Consider the following 13,493-nt stretch of genomic DNA (forward strand, 5'->3'; position numbering starts at 1 on the left):
AGATGGAGGAAGCTGAGGCTGCTATGAGCGTGAGCCCAGGAGAGTTGTGGAGGGAGCCGCTGTTGAGAATACACACTGGCCCCTGTCCAGTAGCCTCTGCCAGGCCCTGAAAGCACCAGGCCACTGAGTCTCACCATGAACACGGGGGCAGCTCTGCCTCTGCCAGCCTGAGGCCAGTGGGGCTCACCCCACTGTGAGGAGCCCCCAGGCAGGGCCTGGGACTGTGCACAACACCCACTGCGGGTCACAGATCCATCTTCAGTGTCCTCAGGGTGCTGGTTTTTTTTTTGTTTGTTTGTTTGTTTGTTTGTTTTTTTTGAGACGGAGTCTCACACTGTTGCCCAGGCTGGAGTGCAGTGGCGCAATCTCGGCTCACTGCAAGCTCCGCCTCCCGGGTTCCCGCCATTCTCCTGCCTCAGCCTCCTGAGTAGCTGGGACTACAGGCGCCCGCCACTGCGCCCGGCTAATTTTTTCTATTTTTAGTAGAGACGGGGTTTCACTGTGGTCTCGATCTCCTGACCTTGTGATCCGCCCGCCTCGGCCTCCCAAAGTGCTGGGATTACAGGCTTGAGCCACCGCACCCGGCCAGGGTGCTGGTTTTTAGTGTCCTTGGATGTGTCACCAGCGACTGAGTTGAGACAGTGATGACTGAAACGTCTGTGCAAGCACCACGCTTGGGTCTAACTTAACAAGTATCAAAAAACTGTCAGTCATTTTAGAGGCTTCAACTCAGGCAGAACATCTAAATACACAGACAATCCTATAAATATTAGGTGCTCAACAAAACAGATAGAACAGTGTGTCTCTCTCATCACTCAGACATTTTGGGAACTTCTCAGAGGGGGCATCCTTGTAATGATGTTGTAAAAGACAGGTGGGGGATGCCGTTCTCCTGGTGAAATAGCAGAACATAGAAAGGAATGTGTTTTCTTTCTATGCCTCAGCTGCTGGCTCGTGAGGCCCCATGTGAGGGAGTTCAGGAGGTGTGTCTAAGCTGTGAGGTGCTCCGGCCGACAGAGCTCCCAGGCATTGCTCACCGTTATGAAGTGTCCTCAGTGTCCATTAAAACCTGGCTGCTGCAGGTTCGTTTTTACTATTTCACCATAGTCCTTAGTGTAAAAGTCACAAACACACCTTGATGTTTCTGGTCAGGTTACAGATTACAGGAGCTGCAACAGACCATGTAGGAAATAGTGGCCCACACCTGTGGTTCTGAGGTCATACCTATAGCAGCTGGCCCAGGACACATGCAATTGAAATTGTACAGTGTACTTGCTAATATTACCACCACGAACCCAGAAATGCTCAAATCCTGTGAGCTAAAAGCCCTAGACAGAGTAACAAGTAAGTGCTCAACAAAGGACTTGGGTATAACCTGGTTTCCATCATCTGTTGCAACTCACTTGTGCAGCCTCTGCACTCACCTGGCCTGTCCTCCATAATGGACAAGCTCACTGCTGACTATCATTTGTGGCCTTCACAGCCACCAACCCAATGGACCCACACACAGCATAGAAACGGGATGTGAAGGAAACATAGCCTGGGTTCATGGCTGTTTTCAGAGGTAAAATAACAGTATCATTTCCAGTAACCTAGAAATGATTATCTGTTGATGTAGGGATACTGAGAAACTACAACAGAACGCTTTTCTAAGAATTGATTCCAGCCCCTCATCAAAAGTTGGCTTTAGATCAAGTGTGAGTCCTCTATAACAGGTAAACACAGCAGCAGCATATGTGGACCCCATGGGCTTAGAAGATTTAAAGCAATTCAGCTTTAAACAGGACATCACACAGGGTGGGCAGGTTGCAGGAGCTCTGTCACCGAATCACAGCAAAGAGTTAGGGCCATACGCAGGCTGACCATTTTGTGTTACATTAGGTGGCCTTTATCTAAAGAGATGAGGATTCTGTTTCTAATTTCTTTCTTGCTCATCTTTTCTTTCTTTCACCCTTCTTCCACAAGAAAGGATAGCATATTTCAAGAACAAAAAAAATTTCCGTATTAATCCCACCAAGGCTCTGTGAAGTGTGTTTTTATTCAAGTAGTCATATGCAAGCTTGTCTGCCTACCTAGCCATCATCTCTCTCCTTGTTAAAAAATTTAGTAAGTATTTTGGTCCATTTACTATGCACTAGATTTTGTAAAGACCACAAATTAAATTAGATTGAGTCTTTCTTTTTATTTATTTATTTATTTATTTATTTATTTATTTATTTTGAGGCAGTTCTCCCTCTGTCGTCAGGCTGGAGTGCAGTGGCACTATCTCAGCTCACTGCAACCTCTGCCTCTTGGGTTCCAGTGATTCTCCTGCCTCAGCCTCCCAAGTAGCTGGGATTACAGGTGCCCACCACCACACCCAGCTAATTTTTGTATTTTTAGTAGAGACACGGTTTCGTCACATTGGCCAGGATGGTCTCAATCTCTTGACCTCATGATCCACCCACCTCGGCCTCCCAAAGTGCTGGGATTACAGGAGTCAGCCATAAGTCAAACAGATTTAACATGCCTGTTTTAGGCTGTTCTTGCATGGCTATGAAGAAATACCCGAGACTGAGTAATTTATGAAGAAAAGAGGTTTAGTTGGCTCACAGTTCTGCAGGCTACACAGGGAGCATAACACTGGCATCTGCTTGACTTCTGGGGAGGCCTCGGGAAGCTTTCATCATAGTGGAAGGTGAAGGGGCGGCAGGCACATCAAATGGTGAAAGCAGCAGTGAGCAAGAGAGAGAGAAAGAGGAGGGGCATGCCACATGCTTTTAAACAACCAGATCTCCTGTGAACTCACAGAGAGAGCTCATCACCAAGGGGATGGCCCAAGCCATTCCTGAGGATCCACCCCCATGATCCAAACACCTCCCACCAGGCCAAACCTCCAGCATTGGGGATTACAATTCAACATGAGATTTGAGTGAGGACATATATTCAACTATATAATCTCATGGAACCTTAGAAACATATGTCAAATTAAACATAAAATCACACCTCTACCCACAGACTTCACCAGTTTTTCAATTTATCTTTTTGTGTTTCCTCATTTCTGAAGATAATGTTTATTGTAAACTTCACTGGACACAGTTTCTCCATTCAGAAACTGGCCTGCCTCATGCATCTTAGCTTCACTGGAGGAAGCATAGAAGGCTCCGTGAACTTGACTTCTCTGAGGAAAGCCAGATCTCTATGGCGATGTCTTCAGGGACAGTGACACAGGAGCTCTTGGGTCTCTTGATCTCAGGGAACCAAAAGGGTGCGCACACACACCATGGCTGAAGAAGACTTTAAATGGGGAAACAATGACTATTTTTAAATTGTAGTACTTACGTTTTTTTAATTTTTGATTATCTTAATGAAAAGGATCAGGCCCCTCTTCCTGAGGCTATCGGGAGGTAGGCAGGGGTGAGGTTATGTGGTTCCAGGGAGTGGGCAGGTCACAGCTGTGAGCTGGAGCAGAGGGCACCAGGCAGGGCAGGTGACTGACACCAGCTCTGATCACCCCCAGATCCCTCAGAAATGGGCCCTGAGCACCCCCAGTGTTGACACAGACACACTTTCCTGCAACGTGGTGATCTGAGCCCCTTGGAGTCAGTCCTGCCTCCCAACTGCTCTATCCCCTGCCCAGGACCCACAAGAATCTGGTGTGTGACAGGTGTTAGAATCAACCACTGCAAATAGAGCGCTAAAGAAAATATTTATGTGGGATTATACTCAGGTGCGAGTGCTGTCAGTCTGTTTAAAAATGACAAGCACATTTAAGAATATTTGTCCTGAAAGAATATGCAGTATTTTTGTTATTAAAATCAAACTTTGAAAAAATATTGCATTGAACAAAACCACAAAAAGAAACAAAAGTTTGTGTATGACTTAAAAAGTTCTAGAAATACCTGTAATCCCAGCACTTTAGGAGGCCAAGATGGGCAGATCACGAGGTCAGGAGGTCGAGACCATCCTGGCTAATGCGGTGAAACCCCGTCTCTACTGAAAATACAAAAAAATTAGCCGGGCATGGTGGCGGGCGCCTGTAGTACCAGCTACTCAGGAGGCTGAGGGAGAAGAATGGCGTAAACCTGGGAGGCGGAGCTTGCAATGAGCCGAGATGGTGCCACTGCACTCCAGCCTGGGCAATAGAGTGAGTCTCCATTTCAAAAACAAGTTCTAGAAATATATGCACCAGATGGTGTGTATGTACATATATGTGCACACACACGCACACACACATACATGTAAGGCATTTATTGAGAGTTAGAGAGAGACAGGGAGAGATAGAGAGAGATCCCGTGTGGTTAGAGAACAGAAACATCATCAGTTTAATATCCCTATGGATGAGTAGTTCATGCGGTGTCCATTACTGTGATATTTTAAATGCATCAAGTTTTAAAAATAGATTAGTGAGCATTATGTACAAATTAGTCACCTAAATAAAATGTTTTACTCTCTGAAAGAACATATTTCACACATTTGACTTGAATGCATGAACTTTAAGATTGTCTCGTCATGTTTGTTTAACAGAGAGTTTTTTAATTGACTATGTTTCTAGCACTCAACAGACATGAAATTTAACTCAGTATCAAGTAGATGCTATTTTTTTAATGTGCCTGTATTGCTTCCTTTTTGACATTGGAGACATTTTCAGAGTGAATTTTTGTTTTCTTTACCTCCCATCTAAATGAACAGGGATTGGCCCTGGCCGAGCCATCTTTCACACACAGGATGAGGCTGCCCATGTCCCCTCCTTGGTTATAGATGCATGTCCCGGTGGGTGCCCCACTCAGCTCTCAGGCCGAGGGCAGGTCCACAGCAGACTCTCCCAGTTCAGCCTCACCCTGGGCCCAGTACTCTGTGGCCAGTACAGGGAAAGCAATGTCTGCATTTGCAGATATTTACTGAACACCTTGTGTTGGGTGTGAGGTAGTAAGAGGAAACAGCAAGCTGAGCTGGACAGCCTGGTTCCTGCATATAGCAAGAAGTAGGGGGAAAGTTGGTAGCCGAGGGAATAAGCGATGTGTACTGAAGGATCCTCGGGTTCAGGTGAAGATGAAGGAAACCCCACAATGTAGATAGAAAATGTGAAACACTGAGGTGCACAAGAAGTTTCAGGATAACTGGGCTGCCAGGAACCAAGGGATTCACATCCAGAAAGGGTGGAATATTGCCAGGCCAAAGGCAAAACAAGAATTCCTTCGGTCTTGTGAGGTCAAGGGGCTGGCTGCCTGAATGGGTGTGATCTGAGAGGTTACTGGGGCTTCAGGGAGGCAGTTATGTGCGATGAATCAGAAGGTGAGGTGTGAGGAGCTTGAGAGAAAGTTGAAAGAGAATCTATTGAATTTTAGGAAACACCGGATGGGATGTTATAGGTGAAGAATGTGCGGAGTCCATGGACTTGACTGTCAAGAGAAGATGTGATGGAGAAGACGCTCCCTTGCCTTTCAGAAATGGCTTCCTTGAGGGGATTTTAATTTTTGACTTGCTTTTTAACTTCCATATTACAACCTGTAAAATAGAATTACTATAAGAGTATATATTATAGGGTATATCCCTTTTCTGGAGTTTGAATGTTTCTGTCCCATCCAATACTCTTGTGCTGAAAACTTAATCCCCACTTCAAAGGTGTTGAAAGGTGGTGCCTAATCAGAGGAGTTGTAGGTCATGAGGACTCTACCCTCATGAATGGATTAATGTAGTTATAAAAAGGGCTCCTGTTAGTGGAAACAGTCAAAATTACCGTTTCATCTTTTGCCATGTGAAGACACAGCAAGAAAGCCCTCACCAGATGCCTGCACGTTGATAGTGGACTTCCCTGCCTCCAGAACTGTGAGTCCACACATTTCTGTTCCATATAAATTACTCTGTGTTATAGCAGCACAAAATGAACCAAGACACTCTCCTATTAACTGAATTTATAGAAGGAGCTGTTGTCCACCAGTGTGCATACATACACACACATACACACGTTTGTGTTTTAGTTATGAATAAATTTATAATTTGCATAACTTGCTCAGTTAATGCAAATTATAAGCCTTGTCTGAGGCTTATATTTTTTACAAACACCCAGTAAAAGTAAGTGACTTTGCCAAAAACTAGTCAGCTAAACAGTATGGTCCCAGAACCTTTTCCTTACTGGGAGGTTCAACCTGCACCTGGGACAGACAGAAAAAGGAGAGGGTTAGAGCAGAACCTGGGAAAAGGTCCAGACCTCTTCCTGGGCAACATCTAATGGAGGAGACATGGGGCCCGGGTCACCTAATCTTTGTGATAGGCTTGATTTAGAGAGGAACAAAGCCTGTCTCTCTAAGTTTTTCTCCTGCGGACCCTTGCGCTGTGCCATCCATTTCCCCTGCAGCTTTGGAGCCTACACTTTCCAGCCCTCAGGAAACCCTGCAAAGTCCTACAGTCTCTGGAGGCAACAAACACTGAGGGCAGTGGGGCCAGTGCTTTTCTGCTTCTATGACTCTGAGGTTTTCCTGCAGCACCAGGGAGAGTCAGGTATGGTAAACTGGAGTAAGATACAGAGAAGACAGCAAAATTTTCTGCAGTATAAATGGTCTCACTAAATATTCAGCATTACATTTTGGAAATCAGCTTCATTATTTTTTGGATTTTGATTTTATTTTATGTTGTTTGAGACTTTTCTAAAGATATAGTGAAACAAACAAGTGGTTTCTTCCCTATTTTCATTATGTTTCTTCTAAATTTCACACTATATAATCCACTGCTATGTTTATCATTATGCAAGGAATCAGAGCTCTGTATTGTAACACTATAATATCAAATTTTTCTCTCGGTAATTCAGTGCTGGTTGGTCTGACTCAGAGTGTGTGTGTGTGTGTGTGTGTGTGTGTGTGTGTGTATTTTTGCCACTCCTATTCATAAATATGCAGTTCATAATTGATCTTTATATTGTCTCTTACAAAGACATTATTATTGTAAAATGCTGTGTTAAAAGTAAAATACTTTGGAGCTTAGAACAATAGATTTAACCATATCCTCTGGGGCCATAGAGAAGAAGCGTCCTGAGCCCGCACTAGCCAGATGCAGCCTCTGTGTAAAAAACATGGAGATGCTGGAAGCAAAGTGTGAGGCTGAGCCAGGGTGTGTGTGCCTCAGGTCCCCATCTGCATCTGTCACTGTGGAGATGATCGCTGTATCACAGAGCACAGTAATACTCAACCTGGTCCTTAGGCTGGGCCCCATGATGGTGAGGGCAGCCTAGAATCCAAGCACGGAGTCTGAGAATCAGGCAGGGACCCCTGGGACCCAGTTGCTTGTGTCACTTATTAGGTCCTGGGGTAGGTGGTTGGGCTTCTGTTGAGCCCAATGGGCATTGTTGGTGGTGGTGATGGCCCCAGCACTTGGAGCCACAGGGGAGAGTGGCTGTCCCTCCAGGAGCTGTGGACAGTGAAGGCTCTTGAGTCACCACAGCCTGGAAAGTGGCTTCTGGAAACAAGTGAGAGAACAAAAGGTGAGGAGATGAGATGGGGCAAGAGGTTGAGTGTTGTCTTCCCTCCCTCATCCTCTGCCCAGAAAGTCCCCCTGACCTGTGCACAGAGCCAGAGGTGTGAGCAGGAGAGGAGCCCAGGCCATGCTGCAGAAAGCCCAGAGCTGTGATCCTCAGGAGGGCACCCACAGGGTCAGCCCCCACACTGTCATTATAACTCCTAGCACCCAGTGGGGGCTGGTCTTTTTTACAAATGAGCTCCTCTCCCAGGGGCACTCACCTGGCCAGGTCTCAGCTGCTGAGTTGTTACACATCAGTGACCACGTGTCCATGGGACCAAGACCAGGAGGCACATGTCGCTGCCATCCTTGTTTTTCCAGCGTATGGCCTACAGCGCCCTCTAGTGTTCCTGAGAGACATTGTCAATGCCAGCTGCGCTTCCGCAGGCCTTTCCCTGATGGCAATGAGGAGCCCTGGGCGTGGCCACAATGTAGGTTAGCGGAAAAGACTCAGTAAAAAGAAGTGATCATGAGCATTTTTTCATGTGCCTGTTGGCTGTATAAATGTCTTCTTTTGAGAAGTATATCCTTTACCCACTTTTTGATGGGGTTGTTTTTTTCTTGTAAATTTGTTTGAGTTCTTTGTAGGTTCTGGATATTAGCCCTTTGTCAGATGAGTAGATTGCAAAATTTTTCTCCCATTCTGTAGGTTACCTGTTCACTCTGATGGTAGTTTCTTTTGCTGTGCAGAAGCTCTTTAGTTCAATTAGATCCCATTTGACAATTTTGGCTTTTGCTGCCGTTGCTTTTGGTGTTTTAGACATGAAGTGCTTGCCCATGCCTATGTCCTGAATGGTATTACCTAGGTTTTCTTCTAGGGTTTTTATGGTTTTAGGTCTAACATTTAAGTCTCTAATCCATCTTGAATTAATTTTCGTATAAGGAGTAAGGAAAGGATCCAGTTTCAGCTTTCTACTTGTGGCTAGCCAATTTTCCTAGCACCATTTATTAAATAGGGAATCCTTTCCCCATTTCTTGTTCTCGTCACGTTTGTCAAAGATCAGATGGCTGTAGACATGTGGTATTATTTCTGAGGGCTCTGTTCTGTTCCATTGGTCTATATGTCTCTTTTGGTACCAGTACCATGCTGTTTTGGTTACTGTAGCCTTGTAGTATAGTTTGAAGTCAGGTAGCGTGATGCCTCCAGCTTTGTTATTTTGGCTTAGGATTGTCTTGGCAATGCGGGCTCTTTTTTGGTTCCAGATGAACTTTAAAGCAGTTTTTTCCAATTCTGTGAAGAAAGTCATTGGTAGCTTAATGGGGATGGCATTGAATCTATAAATTACCTTGGGCAGTATGGCCATTTTCACAATATTGATTCTTCCTATCCATGAGCATGGTATGTTCTTCCATTTGTTTGTGTCCTCTTTTATTTCACTGAGCAGTGGTTTGTAGTTCTCCTTGAAGAGGTCTTTCACACCCCTTGTAAGTTGGATTCCTAGGTATTTTATTCTCTTTGAAGCAATTGTGAATGGGAGTTCATTCATGATTTGGCTCTCTGTTTGTCTGTTATTGGTGTATAAGAATGCTTGTGATTTTTGCACATTGATTTTGTATCCTGAGACTTTGCTGAAGTTGCTTATCAGCTTAAGGAGAATTTGGGCTGAGACGATGGGGTTTTCTAAATATACAATCATGTCATCTGCAAACAGGGACAATTTGACTTCTTCTTTTCCTAATTGAATACCCTTTATTTCTTTCTCTTGCCTGATTTCCCTAGCCGGAACTTCCAACACTATGTTGAATAGGAGTGGTGAGAGAGGGTGTCCCTGTGTTGTGCCAGTTTTCAAAGGGAATGCTTCCAGTTTTTGCCCATTCAGTATGATACTGGCTGTAGGTTTGTCATAAAATGCTCATCATCACTCGCCATCAGAGAAATGCAAATCAAAACCACAATGAGATACCATCTCACACCAGTTAGAATGGCAATCATTAAAAAGTCAGGAAGCAACAGGTGCTAGAGAGGATGTGGAGAAATAGGAACACTTTTACACTGTTGATGGGACTGTAAACTAATTCAACCATTGTGGAAAACAGTGTGGTGATTCCTCAAGGATCTAGAACTAGAAATACCATTTGACCCAGCCATCCCATTACTGGGTATATACCCAAAGGATTATAAATCATGCTACTATAAAGACATATGCACACGTATGTTTATTGCAGCACTATTCACAATAGCAAAGACTTGGAATCAACCCAAATGTCCATCAGTGACAGACTGGATTAAGAAAACGTGGCACGGCCAGGCGCTGTGGCTCATACCTGTAATCCCAGCACTTTGGGAGGCCGAGGCAGGCAGATCACGAGGTCAGGAGATTGAGACCATCCTGGATAACACGGTGAAACCCCGTCTCTACTAAAAATACAAAAAAACTAGCCGGGCATGGTGGCGGGCACCTTCAGTCCCAGCTACTCGGTAGGCTGAGGCAGGAGAATGGCGTAAACCCAGGAGGCGGAGCCTGCAGTGAGCCGAGATCGCTCCACTGCACTCCAGCCTGGGCGACAGAGCAAGACTCTGTCTGAAAGAAAAAAAAAAGAAAAGAAAATGTGGCACATATACACCAAGTAATACCATGCAGCCATCAAAAAGGATGAGTTTGTGTCCTTTGTAGGGACATGGATTCAGCTGGAAACCATCATTCTCAGCAAACTATGGCAAGAACAACAGAAAACCAAACACCGTATGTTCTCACTCACAGGTGGGAATTGAACAATGAGATCACTTGGACACAGGAAGGGGAACATCACACACCGGGGCCTATTGTGGGGAGGCGGGATGGGGGAGGGATAGCATTAGGAGATGTACCTAATGTAAATGACAAGTTAATGGGTGCAGCACACCAACATGGCACATGTATACATATGTAACAAACTTGCACGTTGTGCACATGTACCCTAAGAACTTAAAGTATAATAATAATTTTAAAAATTAAAAAATTAAAAAAAGAAGTGATCAGCACAGCTGAAATGCAAAGGATTAAACTGAAAATGAGAGAAGGATTTGTACTGGCACTTCATCTAAGAAGACAAGTAAATGACCTGTAAGCACATAACATACATTTAATATCATGAGTCTAAAAAATACAAAATTGATAGGTCATATCGATATTCCATTAAGCAAATTCAATAATGAATCAGAGTCAACAGATTGATATTGTCAATTATTGAAGAGGATGTAAGGCAAGCGGGACTCTGACACATTGCTGGAAGGAACACACACACTTTGAAAAACAGTTTGGTCATTAACTACAAACATAACTTATGCTTTTTCCTGTGCCCTAGCATTCTACCCTTCGTTAATTACCCACTAGAAATAACAATGTGTATCCACAAAGTTATTCATACATGAAATTACATAGCAGGATTATTCATAACATCACACCGGACACAACCAAAATGTATGCCCCAAGTGAACAAAGTAAAAACAGTAGAATATGTATACACAATGGAGTCCTCCACCACCACAATACCAAAGAGAACAAATTGCTCATACAGAACAACATGAATACATTATAAAGCTACTATGTTCAGTATCACAAGGTTGATATGACAGAATACGTATTTTATGTCTCTCAGAAGATAAAATGCTATACAACAGAAATCCAAGCTATAATGATAGAAAGCAGATCACTGCGGCCTTGGGGCTGGGTGTGTGGAACATTTGTTGAAAATTGGCACAAGAGGTGTTGGTTGAAAATTGGCACAAGAGGTGTTTATGAATGATAGAAGTGTTTCGTATCTTCATTGTGGTTGGTTAAAAGAATTGCATCTTTAGATAGGTAGGTAGGCAGGTAGGTAGGTAGGTAGGTAGGTAGGTAGGTAGGTAGATAGGTAGGTAGATAGGTAGGTAGATAGATAGATAGATAGATAGATAGATAGATAGATAGATAGATAGATAGATAGATCGATAGATAGATGACAGATATTTGTATATATGAATGTGTATAAACACAGGTATATAAACAAAAATCATGCTCTTATATATATATTATATATATGTTAGTCACTACCTACTAATCTGTGAACTTAACATCGATGTATATTATTTATACAACTTCCACCTCAATAAGTTTGATCTGAAATACAATAACTTTATCCTGAAGATAAAATTGGAATTAACCACTTAATTTTCAAATAGTTATTACCCTTGAAAAGAGAATATTGGTGGAAAATATATTTTTTAAGATGGGAAAGTATTGGGAAGCTATTTTTTTCTTCTTTGGTTGCATATTATCTGTGGTATATTTCTAATATGATTTCTATGTTTTAGAGTCATGATCACCCTGTCATAGATCTGGTCCTGCAGAGAGGAAAGCTCTAATTTGCTGCCCTGTGGAACCCCAGGAGAAACTCCTTCTATGAACTTCAGAGTCATCTTACTGGGGGAACTGTAAAATCCATATGGAGATGCCATTGTAGGGTGGAACCAGGGTGACTAGAAGAAAGATGTTTTATGGACTGCTGAGCAGAAAATAACTGTACACATCAGCCTGAGAGGATGACAGAGATTCCAGGACTGAGTCATTAGGGTGATACCTGTGTGGTCTGGGCACAGTTGCAGCCTTTGCTCCTGGGTTCAGCCTGTGCAGGACAGAGATACTGTTCCTTCACCCACCCCATGACTAGAAGAATGATCTTCTTTTACCTGGAGGCCAACTGCACCTAGAAATTTTTGTCAATGGACCCCATGTCTGAGATGTGCAAGGTGGAGGGAAGAGGGGACCAGGTACCTGATGTGACAGGCCATGTGCCCTGAGTTGGGGAAGGAGATTTCTCAGCAGAATTTCAGCCTGGCTAGAGGGACCACACGAGGTGACTAGGTAAGGGACAGTCCCAGCCCTGACAGCACATGTAAGGTCAGGTCTTCCATCCGCATGGCCTTGAGCACTGCGTGAGCAGCACTGAGGCTGCTGTACTGTCTCTGAATAAATGTCACCATCATCTTCATGCACTGACTGGAACCCAGAGAAAGTCAGGGAGGCTGAACTGCGGACTGGAAGCAGGGACCTGACTTGTGATTCCCCAGCATTCAACTTTTCCAAAAACAGAGGTTTAGAGGATTTCCTGGCCGGACCTGATAGCGGGACCCCTAACCCTCCATGCCACTGGTGGTTCCTGTGACCTCGTGGAGATTCAACCCTGAGGATGGCTGGATCACCACAGGCTAAGCCCTGACTTCTAGCTGGAGATGCAGAGAATCCTGGAAACTGAAGATGTCCACAATAATGTGTACCCAGAGAGAAGAGAGGGGTGTGTGTGTGTGTGTGTGTGTGTGTGTGTGTGTGTGTGTGTACGTGAGAGAGAGAGAGAGAGAGAGAGAGAGAGAGAGAGAGAGAGAGAGAGAAACAAAACAAAGATGCTCATGTGTCTACCAGGACCCATTCCTGCCTAGGCAGAGCATAAAGTGAGTGGCAACCTGTCTCACGGCCAAAATGTGATTTTGAAATAGCAATTATTAAAAAGGAATGCTCAGTCAGCATCCTTTCAGTAAGTACCTAAGCCTCAACTGTGGAGTACTGCATCGACACATTCATAGGCTGATTAGGGAAGGGAGAAACCACCCAACTGAGGATATTAGCATGGCATTTCAATGTCTTTCCTCATTGAATGAAACACAAGTACGGGTTCTACGATCACTGAGCTGAGAATCTTTTCAAAGGAGAATATCCTGCCGGGCGCGGTGGCTCACGCCTGTAATCCCAGCACTTTGGGAGGCCGAGACGGGCGGATCACGAGGTCAGGAGATCGAGACCATCCTGGCTAACACGGTGAAACCCCGTCTCTACTACAAAATACAAAAAACTAGCCAGGCGCGGTGGTGGGCGCCTGTAGTCCCAGCTACTCGGGAGGCTGAGGCAGGAGAATGGCGTGAACCCGGGAGGCGGAGCTTGCAGTGAGCTGAGATCCGGCCACTGCACTCCAGCCTGGGAGACAGAGTGAGACTCCGTCTCAAAAAAAAAAAAAAAAAAAAAAAAAAGGAGAATATCCTTCCAGTAGAT

Source organism: Macaca fascicularis, chromosome 10 (assembly GCF_037993035.2).
Source record: "Macaca fascicularis isolate 582-1 chromosome 10, T2T-MFA8v1.1".
Classification (NCBI taxonomy): Eukaryota; Metazoa; Chordata; class Mammalia; order Primates; family Cercopithecidae; genus Macaca; species Macaca fascicularis.